The sequence below is a fragment of the Aotus nancymaae genome, unplaced genomic scaffold (assembly GCF_030222135.1).
Source record: "Aotus nancymaae isolate 86718 unplaced genomic scaffold, 86718_ANA_hifiasm-v0.15.2.pri h1tg000041l, whole genome shotgun sequence".
In the NCBI taxonomy this organism is placed as follows: Eukaryota; Metazoa; Chordata; class Mammalia; order Primates; family Aotidae; genus Aotus; species Aotus nancymaae.
In genome coordinates, this window is record NW_026988455.1 from 27,452,317 (window position 1) to 27,465,798 (window position 13,482).

The 13,482-nt window shown below is 40.7% G+C and overlaps 1 long non-coding RNA gene across 3 annotated transcripts in view; it reads right to left on the reverse strand.

Annotated features, from left to right (window-relative positions):
- Window positions 1-445: 445 nt before the first annotated feature.
- The window catches only part of LOC105724835 (uncharacterized), a 29,785-nt gene continuing 16,748 nt past the window's right edge, over window positions 446-13,482 (reverse strand). For all 3 annotated transcript variants that reach the window (XR_001109120.2, XR_001109119.2, XR_010337017.1), the window contains one exon: window positions 446-2,648. This is a non-coding gene — a long non-coding RNA (uncharacterized LOC105724835). The remainder of the gene's footprint in view (window positions 2,649-13,482) is intronic.

Below are 13,482 nucleotides of genomic sequence, written 5' to 3' on the forward strand. Positions count from 1 at the left end.
TAAGTAACTCCAGAGCTCTGGGACACAGATCTCTTTCTTCAAGACACGTATCTCATGTAACCATAATCATGATTGGTAGTGGGGAATTTTAAAAACAGAGTATCCCCAAAACCTTCCAGACTTAGTTATACCACAGCTAAATCAGGTGATTCCAACACATGATTCACATTCCACAAAAAACTGAAATGTTTACAAAAACAAAACTCCCAAAGGATAAAGTAGCCTTTTCTCAAAATCCATTCAAAATTTAAGCCAATCTTTCTTTCTGTGTTTTGTTTGACAATTGCTGTTACTTATTCTAAAATACAAGATTCATACATACAATTTTCACACACATACAATTTTCACATATAAACACATATGCAATTTTTGCATCTAAGTTTCAGGGTTCTGACATATTTTAAATGCTGTTGTCTTAGTAAATGTGGGTCATAAATCAAGTCTATTATTATACTGATGTATACATATACTTTTTTATTATGGAATTTATAATCATACATCAAAATGGTCAAAAGAATAGTAAAACTTCCAAGTATAAGCCACTCAGCTTTAAAAATTATCAGGGTTATTAGATATTACTTTTTTGAATACAAAGAAAAGATTACATAACAACCCGAATTTTACTGCCAACATCTACAGCAAACTGTATCACCACTCCCCGTACTAAATGCTTTATAGAATATGAGCTTTTTGACCTGAAAACACATTAAGTTTTCATTTGAAATGCCCATGGGATCAGCTGGTTAGAGCAGCTTTCCTAAATCCCTCAAATAATAAAATTGATGCTAAAAATTCATGTTGATTATACAAATATGACTTTTATTAAGAGATTTGTTATTTCTTATTATAGAGTTATGCATTTCATTTTGTAAAATTTGCAAGTACAATCACATAAATTTGCATACAGATGAGTATTTATGATATTGTGAAATCATAGTTCGTTTTCTTTGGTGTGATAGTGTTATAGTTAAGTGGGAATACTACTTTATTTTTAGGAGATACATAATGAAGTATTTGAGGTAGAAAAGTTATAATGTTTGCAACTTGCTTTCAGATGGCTCAGTAAATTTTGGGAGGTGGGTGGGCGTATGTGTGTAGATCAGAGATTAGCAAATTTCTGTAAAGGACCAGATGGTAAATATTTTAGGCTATGAAGATCAAGAAGCAAATTCAAAGCTATTTTGTAGGTACCTATATGACCAGTTAAAATGTTGCTGTTTCAAATGTAAAACTCCTTCTTAATTAAGAGCTGTATGAAAACAAGTGATGGCCCAAATTTGGCCTTGAACCATGATTTACCAACTCCCAATATGGATAGATGGATGGATGGATAGATGAGAGAGAGGGAGATGATAGACAGAGAAAGTACGAGATATGAGATCTTCTTGGGGCTATCTGGGCTGTTAAAAAAGTATATATGGGAAAACATGAACAATTGTTGAATCTAATTGGAGGGTATATGGATGTTTATTGTATTAGTCTTTCAAATTTTCTGTAGGTTTTTTATGTATTTGCATTTTCTCCATTTTCATAATAAAAACTGAATGCAAATACATAAAAATATAATGAAAATAAGTATCATCCATAATACCTCACACTTAGAGATCAGCAACATTTGCATCTTGGCAAATTACCTTTTATTTTTAATTCCTGTGGAATATGTTTTTCTTCCAACTGTGATGAGATCCTGCTCCATATAAAATTTCATAGCTTGACTTTTTAACTTAACATCCATTCATAAGCATTTTCACCTGTCATCATTATGTTAATGGACACATACTATTCTGCTGAACAAATGGTTAAACGGTTTTAACTATTTCCCAATTTTTGGACATTTAGTATGTTTCCAATCCTTCACCCTTATAAATAAGTATTTCTTAATATGATTTTAATCTATTAATGTATTACCTTAAGAAAAGGCTCTTGGTGATAATGAGTGTAGATAATGCTATTTTGTTGTGTCAGTATGTTTTTCTTTTGAGGGGAAGAAAGAGAAAACATGATAAAAACTGACGATTAATATTGCTGGAAAAAGTATTTCATCTCTTAAAGTCCTCGTAAATCAGTTACCTTGAAAGGATAAAGTAGATAATATGAATAAGAAAAATCAATGCAGTCTTTAGTTGTGTAAAATATGCATAATATAAACATTACCATCGCAACCATTTTAAATGTTCAGTTTAATGGCATCAAGTACATTCACAGTGTTGTGCAACCATCACCACCATCCATTGGCAGAACTTTTTCACAACCCCAAATAGAAACTCTATGCCCATTGAACACTGATCCCCAATGCCCACCCCTGTCAGCCCTTGGTAACCTCCATTCTACTCTCTGTCTCTACAAATTTGCCTATTCTGGGTACGTCTTATAAGGGGAATCATGTAGTATTTGTCGTTTTGTGTCCAGCTTATTTCACTTGGAATAATGTCTTCAAGCTTCCTCAATGTTGTAGCATGTATCAGCATTTCATTCCTTCTTAAGGCTCAGTAATATTCTGCCGTATGTCTGTATCAACTTTTGCTGATCCACTCGTTCAGTGGACACTAGTTTGCTTCCTCCTTTTGGCTTTTGTGAATAATGCCGCTATAAACATGGTGTGCCAGTATCTGTCGGATGCTGCTTTCACCTCTTTTGAGTATATATACCTAGAAGTGGAATTGCTGTTTAACTTTTCGAGAAACCACCAAACTATTTTCCAAACAAAGCTATTTGATGACAAATGTCAGGCATTAGTGATTCTTTTCTTTTCCATATGTGTTGACTTGCTGGCCCACACAGCCAGATCTGGGCCTAATGCTTGTCCGTCTTTAAGTTCCACCTGACTCCCACCCACACTGCATTGAAGTCACACTCGCTGTTTGCTCATTTCTGGCTTTTCAGGCACATGCTCTGCCTGGAACATTCTTCCCAGATATGCACAAGGTCCACACACCTCACTTCTCAGGGCTCTGCTCCCATGTCCCCTCCTCAGAGAGGCTGTCCTACTTTCACCACCGTATCTAAAGTAAAAGTAATACCCTGTCATTCTCTATCTTAACTTCCTGCTTCTGTTTTCTTTCTAGTACTTATTACCACCCAATCTATTATATGTTTATTTGCCTTTTTCTGCCTTTCCAGTTTCATGTAAGGAGAGCAGAGACTTTGTCTACGATGTTCACTGCAGTAGCCCCTACTCACAGTCTCACACTTAGTAGTTTTTCCATAAATACCAGTTGGATGATGGAACGAATCCAGACCAGGGCGCAGTCACTATAGTCGAGACTTGGCTTTGATTTTCTAGAAAGATACATCTCATCCAAGACTTCTTAGACTCATGGGTTTGGTGCATTTGCTGTAGTTGTGATTATACTACACAATAATTCCTTCTATACATCTATTGTGTTAAGCTACACATTTTGTGACAACTTGTTTCTATTTTCTATTTTGGAAAAAAACTAAAATTATGAAAACGTTACGAGAATAGTCGGATGAACACCACACACTTTCCACCCAGGCTCACCAATGTTAGCAGATGGACCCAGTTACATTGTCTCCCCCTCCCCCATATAGTCATTATTGTTAGTGTTATTCTGAGAATCTGCACAACATTACTCTTAAACTTCTTGCTAAAACGTTTGAAAACCACTGAAGAGTTGACTTCCTCACAGTTTCCAATTTTCACACTAAATGTCCTCTGAGACCTAACCAATCTTGAGTGGACCAGTTAAATGGCACCAAAAAAAGTTAACAAACCCAGAAGCTATTTTAAAGGATAAAGTTAAATTAACTTGGCCAGGTAAGGTGGCTCACGCCTGTAATCCCAGCACTTTGGGAGGCAGAGGCGGGTGGATCACCTGAAGTCAGGAGTTCGAGACCAGCCTGGCTAACATGGTGAAACCCCATTTCTACTAAAACTACAAAAAATTAGCTGGGCATGGTGGTGTGCACCTGTAATCCCAACTACTCGGGAGGCTGAGGTGGGAGCATCGCTTGAACCCAGGAGGCGGAGGTTACAGTGAGCCGAGATCATGCCATTGCACTCCAGCTTGGGCAACAAGAGTGAAATTCCATTTCCAAAAAAAAAGTAAAATTAACTTTTCGCCAACCTAAAGTTAACATCATGTATTAGGAGTCAGAGTTAATGGTTCTCTAATGCTCTCTAGGCTTACCCTGTAAAGACACACAGGCAAAGAAAGTCAGAGAGGGAGATAGAGTTCTGCCCCAAACACATTTTGCTAAAAGGAGCGTGTGACATGTTAAAGTGTCATTTCACACCTCCATTGTAATTTAACTTTCTATTTATATGGATTTTGCTCTGAATCCATCCTCATTGCTGCTTTATGGGAAAAATCACCAAATCCCTATAAAGAGCTGCTGGGGTTTTTTTCCTTTAACTCTACTGCCATCTAGCGTGGAGGAAAGAGAATTCTGGACTCGGCAAAAGAGAACGAATGTGTATTATTTGCTTGTATATCTAGATTCAACGCGTTTTATTGCAGAATAAACTTGGAAACTATATCCACCATGACCTTCTTGTTTTGTTTTGGATTCGGTAAAATTTCTAAGAAAAAAATCATACTTAAAATATTAGACCATATTTTACATTGTCCTGAAGGCAAGATGAACAATAAAGCTTGGTTTTCCCAGTGACCTTTCGTCCCATCTGCCCTCACAAAGGAGTTCCCCTCTTACTTTGCTTCCAAGTTATTTACCTGGTTCTTTGGCATGACTTTTTTGTGATGCTTACTTGTCATTGGTTGTTCCTGTCACTTCTGCGGGAATGTGAGCTCCCAGAAGGCAGCAATTTTGCCTTTTCTTTTCTTCCCCACTTTCTTCACTGCTATATCACAAATTACTAGAACAAAGCCTGTCACATACATGACAAGCATTTAATAATTATTTATTCAACAAATAAACAAAGGAACAAATGAAGGAATGAAAGGAATAAACTCCAGAAGTGGGTGAAAAGGCATACTAGGGGACTTCAAAAAGGCCATGGGTTCCAGGCATGGGGCCTCACACCTGTAATCCCAGTACTCTGGGAGGCTGAGGTGGGAGGATCACCTGAGGTCAGGAGTTTGAGATCAGCCTGGCCAACATGCTGAGATCCCATCTCTACTAGAAATACAAAAATTAGCCAGGTGTGGTGCTGCGCACCTGTAATCCCACCTACTCGGGAGGCTGAGGCAGGAGAATCACTTGAACCTGGGAGGCAGATGTTGCAGTGATCTAAGATAGTGCCATTATGCTCCAGCCTGAATGACAGTGCTAGACTATCTCTTAAAAAAAAGAGGTCATTGGAAAAAAACGAAATTAAAAGATAAAAATACCAGCCTGGGCAACACAGTGAAACCCCATCTCTACTAAAAGTAGAAAAATTAGCTGGGTGTGGTGGTATGTGCCTGTAATCCCAGCTACTTGGGAGGCTGAGGCATGAGAATTGCTTGAGCCCAGGAGGTGGAGATTGCAGTGAGCCAAGATTGTGCCACTGCACTCCCGCCTAGGTGACAGAGCCAGACTCTGTCTCAAAAAAAAAAAAAAAAAAAAAAGATAAAAATAAAAAATAGAAACTTTGTCAACATAACCTTCATCAAGTTCAAGACACTTTTATAAGTGATAATACCAACCATTTTGTCCATCCTTGAAGAACTGAGGGGTCTGGGAATTTAACTGTGCTCATGTTGTCTTTTTTACATTATAAACTGAAGAAAAATGGGTCCTCTATAAAGATTTTTTAAGAATAGAAAACAAAAAGAAGTCAGAAGGAGCCAAATCAGGGTGGGAGGGTAGGTGCCTAATGATGTCTCATCAAAACTCTTGCAAAATTGCCCTTGTTTGCTGAGAGGAATGAGCAGGAGCGTTGTCATGGTAGAGAAGGACTCTCTGACAAAGTTTTTCCAGTTTTTCTGCTAAAACTTTGGCTAGATTTCTCCAAATGCTCTCATAACAATCAGATGTTATTGTCCAGAACAGCAACAAGCAAAATACCTTAAGCATCCCACAAAACTGTTGCCATGATCTCTGCTCTTGACCTGTCCTCTTTTGCTTTGGCTGGACCACTTTCACCTCTTGGTAGCCATTACTTTGATTGTGCCTTGTCTTCAGGACCACACTGGTAAAGCCATGTTTCATCTCCTGTTACGAGTCTGAAGAAATGCTTCAGGATCTTGATCCTGTGTATTTAAAATTTCCATGGGAAGCTCTGGTCTTGTCCACAGCTGACCTGGGCACCACTGTTTCGGTACCCATTGAGTGGGAAGCTTGCTCAACTTTAATTTTTTAGTCAGAATTGTATAAGCTGAACAAATTGAGATGTCTAGGACGTTGGCTATTGTTTGTGCTGTTAATTGTAAGTCCTGATAATGATGTTGTCCTGCCTATGATGATGGCTATCGTTTGTGTTAATTGGGGTGTGAACAAGAAAAATTTTTCCTTGAAAATTGATGTGGATGGTCTGCTGCTGCAGTCTTCATCTTCAACAATGTTGTCCTTTCTTTTTCTTTTCCTTTTAAGAGACAGGGTCTCACTCTGTCACCATGGTGGAATGCGGTGGCACCATCGTAACTCTCTGCAGCCTCGAACTCCTGGCCTTGAACAATCCTCCTGCCTCAGCCTCCCAAGTAGCTTGGACTACACGCATGCACCACCGCACCCAGGTAAATTGTCTATCTTTTTAAGAGAAAGGATCTCACTATGTTGCCCAGGCTGGTCTCAAACTCTTGGCCTCAAGCAATCATCCCACCTTGGCCTCCCAAAGTGCTGGGATTGTAAGCACCAGCCACCTCACCTGGGCCCCGTCTTTTCCTAAAACAAGTTACCCATTTGTAAAATGATCATTTGAGGAATTTTCCCCATAAACTTTTTGTAAAGCATCCGTGACGTTACCATTCTTCCACCCAAGCTTCACCATAAATGTGATATCTGTTCTTGCTTGAATTTTAAGCAGAATCCATGTTTCTCTTACAAGCACTCTTTCCAAACTGATGCCTTATCCTTCTTAGTGCCTCAAACTAGACCCTGTTCAGACATATTACAATAAATTAGTACAAGTTTATCTTGGTGTAAAAAAAAATTGAAATCCACGCACAGTTTTTTCATAATACGTATTTTTCATGGACTTTTTGAAGACCCCTCATATTTGCAGGGTTAGTTTCCTTTTGTAACCGACATCTTTTCTTGTAGGCAGAGCACATTTTCATTCACAGGCTACTCCCTGACCTTTAACTCATGATTCCCTCCTGGGGAGATAAGCACTGTCAGTTCTTTGAAATCATTGACTATATTTCCACTCAAATAAACACTGCTTCTGTTTCTCAAAAACAGAGATATGGATAGGAATCATGCAATACTAGATATTACGTGAGTAGACATTACAGCACATTATCTGTGCATCAAAAACAGAAATACCAATAGGAACCATGTAACTTTAGAATCAAGTGATTTTTTAGAAACCATAAAGCAAACCAGATAAGCTCTTGATTCTCGCTTTCAGGCTAAATCTTGAAAATAATGTTCTAGGTTGGGTGCAGTGGCTCACACCTGTAATCCCAGCACTTTGGGAGGCTGAGGCAGGCAGATCACAAGGTCAGGAGATCGAGGCCATCCTGGCTAACATGGTGAAACCCTGTGTCTACTAAAAATACAAAAAATTAGCCAGGCGTGGTGGCACGCACCTATAGTCCCAGCTGCTCAGGAGCCTGAGGCAGGAGAATCGCTTGAACTCGGGAGGCAGAGATTGCAGTGAGCCAAGATTGCACCACTGCACTCCAGCCTGGGCAATAGAGCAAGACTCTGTCTAAAAAATAAAAAGAAAAAAGAAAATAAAATACTGTTGTAAAGCAAGAAAAGCAAGTTATAAAGGTTGTTTTGCTTTCTTTCAATATCTAGTTAAAGTCTCTTATTTCTTTACATTTTCCTCCTTGTAAATTATACTAAATGTCTTTCCAATCCTTGGCTAAAACAGATAAAGTGATAACTTTGAATTTCTAAACTCCTACTCACAGTATAATGAAGAACTCTAAAGAACTCATTTAAAAAATTACTTGGGAATAGGAACATTACATGAGATGATATCAAAATCTTTAAAGAGAGATATTTTTTAAAAAGTTTAAGGAAGACAGCTTCCCATCTGAAATGGAAAAATACCTTTGTGGAGTAGTAGAGGAATCTCAGTTCACTACTTAAAAATCAAGAAGATATTTTCTCCAGTACGAATGGGTTAGTTTGCTTTGGATGGAGATGCTAAGGCTGATGTGAAAACCTGGCCCGTGAAGCATGCTTAGAAAATGATGATGCTGATTCCACACTTGGCCTGCTCAAGTTTGTCTCAGTAGCCTGATGCTAACATTGCTTTCAGATTACACATCATAATTTTTCAAGTACCTGCATCTTGGTTAGCTAATTTGGTCCTCCTGAAATGCCTGTAGTGTAAATGAAACCAGGATTGTCCTTAACTGCACCGTTTTGTGGCTTTTGAGTAGGGAAGCTGGACTCATCTTACTTTCCTCTCTCCATCTCAGCCTCCCAGTGTCATGAACAAGGTGACTGTGCCAGTACAGGACAAGGGGTCTCTCCCACCTTCCCCCAGACCACTGTAGGTTCTGGGGCACGTTTCACACCACTGCAAATCCTAGGAGGTGAATGTGGCAGGGGCCCTAATCTCAGCTGGAAGCTTCTAACAGGTTTGATGAAAACAGCTGGCAGCTCTGAGCACAGCTTGGTCACCATCTGTGCCCAAGAGTAAGTTAACTCCCTGGGCTTCACATTCTTCTTTAGTAAAATGAGCACATAGATTTGCATGATCTTTAAGGCAGTGGTTTCCAGAAGATGAGTCCATGGTTCAGTTTGAAAAAAAAAATTAATTTTGGGAATTCACATGGGCTTGCCAAATCTTTGTTGTTTGAAATACGTTAAAGAGCTGGGCGCTGTGGCTCACGCCTGTAATCCCTGCACTATGGGAGGCCGAGGTAGGCAGATCACTTGAGGTCAGGCGTTCTAGATCAGCATAGCCAACATGGTGAAACCCCATCTCTACCAAAAATACAAAAATGAGCTGGGCATGGTGGCAGGTGCCTGTAATCCCAGCTACTCAGGAGGCTGAGGTGGGAGAATCACTTGAACCCAGGAAGCAGAGGTGGCAATGAGCCAAGACTGCACCAGTGTGCTCCAGCCTGGGCAACAGAGCAAGACTCCATCTCAAAAAAAAAGAAGAAGAAAAGAAGAGAAAAAAAGAAATACATTTAAGATAACAACTCTGATCATCCTTCCTCCCAGGCTGGTTCCAACCAGTGAAGAATTGACACCGAGATCCAGATGAAGATCAAAAAAACAACTTTATTAGTGGATTGGTCAAGTACCTAATGCCTACAGAGTAACAGGGTCTCTTAAGGCACAGTAAAGAGACATTAGCTGGCATCTCTCCATTAGTGAGATTTAATAAACACACCTGAGGCCAGTGGGCAGCCTAATCTCAGAGAAGTGCCTCCTGAGTACCACCTGAGTACTACCTCCACAGAGCTGAGCCCCTACTCCCATCCCATCCTTCTCCTTGTGTCTGCTTCTGGGATCTGTAAAATGGGCAGCTCAGCTACTGCCCTAGAATGCTCTGAAATCAGTAAGGACAGAATATTAAGATAACTTTCGGTGGCTCACGCCTGTAATCTCAGCACTTTGGGAGGCCGAGGTGGGTGGATCACGAGGTCAAGAGATCGAGACCATCCTGGTCAACATGGTGAAACCCCGTCTCTACTAAAAATACAAAAAATTAGCTGGGCATGGTGGCGCATGCCTGTAATCCCAGCTACTCAGGAAGCTGAGGCAGGAGAATTGCCTGAACCCAGGAGGCGGAGTTGCGGTGAGCCGAGATCGCGCCATTGCACTCCAGCCCATACCTGTCTGTAGTTTTAGCTACTCAGGAGGCTGAGGTGGGAGGATCACTTGAGCCCTGGAGTTTGAGACCAGCTGGGGCAACATAGCAAGATTCTATCTCTAAAAAACTAAAATAAAAAGGAAAGAAAGGAAGAAGAAAACTTCAAGGCCGCACACACTGAAGGCCAAAATTCATTACTTTTTAAATTTTTCATCTCCAATTATATTCCACTTAATACCCAACCTAACTCATGACATTTTACAATAAACACCATATGAAAGTCTAAAGTGCTTCAAACGAGGCAAAGCCAGCCACACAAAAATGCCCAAATTTACCTAAACTCACATCAGTGATCACAGTCTCAAAGAGAGGTTAAAGTCTAAAGATGAAATCCTTTGACTTTGGTACATTAAAGTCTAAAGACATGAAGGTTCAACATTTTCTCTCACTTGATTTGGGGCATAGTAAAAACTTCTCGAGAACATAATCCTGACAGCAGAACTGTCTCTTTCCTAAGTGCTACAGACAGAGGATTGTAGGATCCCACTGGGACAAAAGGCATTTTCAAGAGCAAGCCAGTGGTTTGAGGTACAATCCACACGTGAGCTTCCAATGTGTGGGATCCTAAGCAAGGAGGCACTGAAATGGTGCCCAAGGACTGGGTACTTGATTGCCATCGCTGTTTCTCAGCAGAGATACAGAATTTACCCTAGGCCTCCACGCACTCTCCAGCTCTGTGCTCAGGAAGATGGTAGAACTGCTCATGCAACCTGAGGCCATTCCCAGAACTATTCATACTAATGTGGCAGGTACTGGCTGCCACCTTGAGGATCTAGCTCAAATCCCTTAGAGAACAAACAGTTAAATACATGCAATAGAATATGGCTCAGCCTTAAAAAGGAAGGACATTCTAACAAATGCCACAACATCGATGAACCCTGAGGACTTAGGCTAAGTGAAATAAGCCAGATACTGAAAAATAAATACTGTGTAATTCCACTTAGATGAGGAACCTGAAGCAGTTAAATTCATAGAGATGGCTAGGTGTGGTAGTATATGCCTATAACCCAGTACCTTGGGAGGCAGAGGCAGGTAGATTGCTCAAGCTCAGGAGATTGAGACCAGCCTGGCAACATGGCAAGACCTCACCTCTACAAAAAATACAAAAATTAGCCGGGCATGGTGGCACATGCCAATAGTCCCTGCTACTCAGAAGGCTGAGGTGAGGATCACTTGCGCCTGGAGGTTGAGGGTTCAGTGAGCCAAGATCATGCCACTGCACTCCAGCCTGGACGACAGAGTGAAACCCTGTCTCAAAAAAAAAAAAAAAAAAAATTCATAGAGACATGCAGAAGAATGGTTGTCAGGAACTGGGAGGAGGGGAGAATAAGGAGTTATTGTGTAATGGGCATAGAGTTTCAGTTTGGATACTGGCAATGATAGCGCAACAATGTGAATGTACTTAGTGCCATTAAACTGTGGATTATAAAAATGATTAACATGGTAAATTTTATGTTGTGTGTATTTTACCACCATTTAACATTTTAACCTTCAATTAAAAAAAAAAAAAGTCCTTCTTAGCCTGACTGTGGAACCAAGAACACCTATGATTGTTTGCATAACTCTAAGCTACCCAATACTGGCAGTTTGCAATGAAATTCAAGGCTTCTCAAGCATCTTTTAGTAAATAAAGCTTATCCAGCCCCCCTGCACTCCCCATGTTGATCCACGGAGGAAGGGTCTTCCTCCCACACTTCTGCCTCTAGACCAGTGCTGGGAGGAGAGCTTCCACCCCACTTCCCTGTCATCCAAAGGGAAGAGAAGTACAGAATCTGATGGCTGAGGGCTGGCATCACAGGCCAGGGCTCCCCAGTGGACAGAGTTCAGGGTCAGTGTTACCTGCGACTGTCTTTATCTTTGTGTGCCCAGCAAACTGAGCAGGGCCCACCTCAGCAAATGCATAATTCACTTCCTGCTCCACCCTCTCTGCTTATAACCAGGGATGAGTCAGAATGGCCTCCTGGCAGGGACCTGTCTGAAACTGGTTTCAGGGGAAGGTAGAAGGCCCCCTCAAGACTGCCAACTGAAAGTCCGTATCTCAGCTTCACGAGAGCTGGCCTGGACGCAGGGCTTAACTAGGTCAAAAATGGGACTTTGATTCCCATCTGGATGTCAGTTTCTTGAGCTTCTTCTCCTCTGGCAGGAAAGGGGGCAGAAATGAGAGGGTAAAGGAGAATGGTCTTATTCCCCTCAAATCACCGTGAAATGGTCTTTTAAAAATAAGAAAAGCAGGACAGACATTCTAAAGGAAAAAAAAACACATTTAGCTTTATAGAAAGCCCACCTTGCTTGTCTTTAGTTTTGTCCAAACTGTTAATTTCATAATTATCACTAGTCCATGAACCTGCATTTGAGAAATCTTTGAGGAGCATTCCTCTGAAGTAGTTTTTTGCTGTCAAATTCTATGATGCTAATAACTATCACTTCTTCCATTACCCCTCCCAGAACCCCAGAACCCCCAGAACTACAATTTATTGCCTTACAGAATGCTTTGTACAAATAAATACTCAACAAACTTTTTAAATACAGCCTGTCCCCTGTGTTGGGGTGACTCAGGAACCCATCTGACCTAAAGTTCCATCTGTTTATCTCAATCCAGAGTCCAGACACTCATGCAGATGAAAAAAAAGTATCAAGAGTGGCACATCCCTGAGCCAAACTGCACCAAAGACGATTTCACAATAGGTACCCAGTTTATTTTTGCTTTATGAGGCAGCCTGCAAATTCAGGTTCTTCTGGTTCATCTCCTTTGCATTAGTGTGTGTTAATTAAAGTGAAATTAGCACGTCTTCCTGAAGCTCTTGCCAGTCCTTGGTATACACACCAGCACTAACAGTAAGCTGTCTTCACTCCGTGCTTTCTAGGCATCAGGGTTCTTCAAGACTCATATTTTTTCTCTGAGAATTATTATCTCATTCTGCCTACCATGCTCCGCAGCAGAGAGGGAAGAAGAGAACTCTCTGTGTCCCCCACTCCCACACAAAAAGCCATTCTCTTCTTTGCAAGCAACTGGTACATGTTTTCAGCTGACATGTCCTAGATTGTTCTAAAAAGAGCAGCGGCAAGAGAAACTGCAAGAACAGATGATTCAAAGACTCCCTGGGAACTGCCACAGCCAGCTCATAATTACGAACGCAGGGTAGGCGGAACATCTGTATCCTGAGTCATTCTGCTTTTCTAAAAGGGAGAATGTCATTAGCCCTCCTGCTGCAGGAAGCTTTGAGATCTGTAAGCAGGCTCCAGAACTGGTTCACAGTGCGCTGTGTCCTCTGGAGACTGCAAGTGACCCTCCCCACTCCCGTACAAATTTAACATATGTTGAAGTCATTATAATTAATTATCAACTGAGTGTAGCCCAGAGAGCTTTTAAGTCTATATTTTGAACAATAACTCTGCAAAGGTAATGTGCATGTGTTTTGGGGGAGAATGATAACCTTAAAGTCTTATAAACGTTTCTGATCTTGGTTCTCTAATGCCTGGAATGATACAAATTTAGGGGCATTGGCTTTTGTGGGAAGAGATACTAGGAAAAAGTGTAAAGAGAAATTGTTCTTATAGTTTCTGGAAAACTA